This window comes from Alligator sinensis, unplaced genomic scaffold, assembly GCF_000455745.1.
Source record: "Alligator sinensis unplaced genomic scaffold, ASM45574v1 scaffold2966_1, whole genome shotgun sequence".
Taxonomy (NCBI): domain Eukaryota; kingdom Metazoa; phylum Chordata; order Crocodylia; family Alligatoridae; genus Alligator; species Alligator sinensis.
This window is the reverse complement of record NW_005844134.1, coordinates 12,888-14,110: the sequence shown is the minus strand read 5'-3', so window position 1 is coordinate 14,110 and position 1,223 is coordinate 12,888.

Genomic DNA, 1,223 nt, shown 5'->3' with positions numbered 1-1,223 from the left:
GGTCCTAGCTGCCTCGCCCAGCCGGTCTCCTGGGATGTCATGTGCGCATCAAAGAATACGTGCATGTATAGATAACATGCCCCTCTGTATGTGCACATACGCACACGTATATAAACACATACAAGGATACACACACACACACACACACACACAAATTCATACATATAAACAACCACATAGAAGGATAGAGATGTATAAAATGCTCGGATGCATACATACATACACGTGCAAACATAACACCAACACACACACATACACACACCAAATAAGATATACATGCAGAAATATATAGTGTACAACACACACACAGAGGTTTTGGCCTTTCTTGCCCCAGTCGTCTCACCCCAGGGGTCCCCAGGACAAGCCAGCAGTGCACCACGCGGCGGGTCTCGCTGCTGCCCCCAGCGGCTGGAAGGAGGTGGGAGCGCGGCCAGAGGCGGTCAGCTTTAGCGCCTTCTGCGCATGCGCTGCCGACAGGCGGGGGCCCTGAGGAAGGGGACTCATTGCGCATGCTCAGAGCGGAAGCAGTGCGGAGAGGGCGGGAAGTGGCAGAGCAGTGAGTGCGCAGGCACAGCTGGGCCGAGGTTGGGGGGGAGATCCCGCGGCGAGTCGGAGTGAGTGGGGGCGGGGTGTCCCTGGCGCCGGCCCCGTTGCCCGTGCCGGGGCTGCCGGGAGCGGGGCAGCGTCGGGCTGGGGCCGGGTCGGTCCCGGCTCTCCCGTCACCTGCTCCGATCCGCGCCGCCTCCTTCCGCGCAGGCGGCCCCGCAGACCCGTGCGACAGCGGAGCGGAGCCCCCGGCCGGGACGAGGCCTGTGGGGCGGACGAAGCGGCGGCTGCGCTGGAGCCCCTGGCAGCCGCGGGCCTTCCCCTCGCAGCCCGGCGCAGCCGGAGGAGCAGGACCCGGCCGTGTCCGGCGGGAGCGTGTTATACGCTCAAGGCATCCACTTTATAGAGAAGAGTAAGCAGGATCGTTTTCAGGGGCAATACGCCGCGTGGACGGAAGTGTAACAACAGATTCAACAGACTAAATCATTACTAATAAATTGCTCTCATGCAGACTAGAGTACCTTATCTGTCAGATTTACACTCACGTACACACACCATAGCAGCAACACTCACTCCGCAGACATTCAGCTGTTACCGCGGTCAGTTGCTGCACGTGAGCCGGGGGCAGCACGGCCGAGCGAAGCCCCGCGGTGCCGCGCCCGACTCAGTAGGAGAGC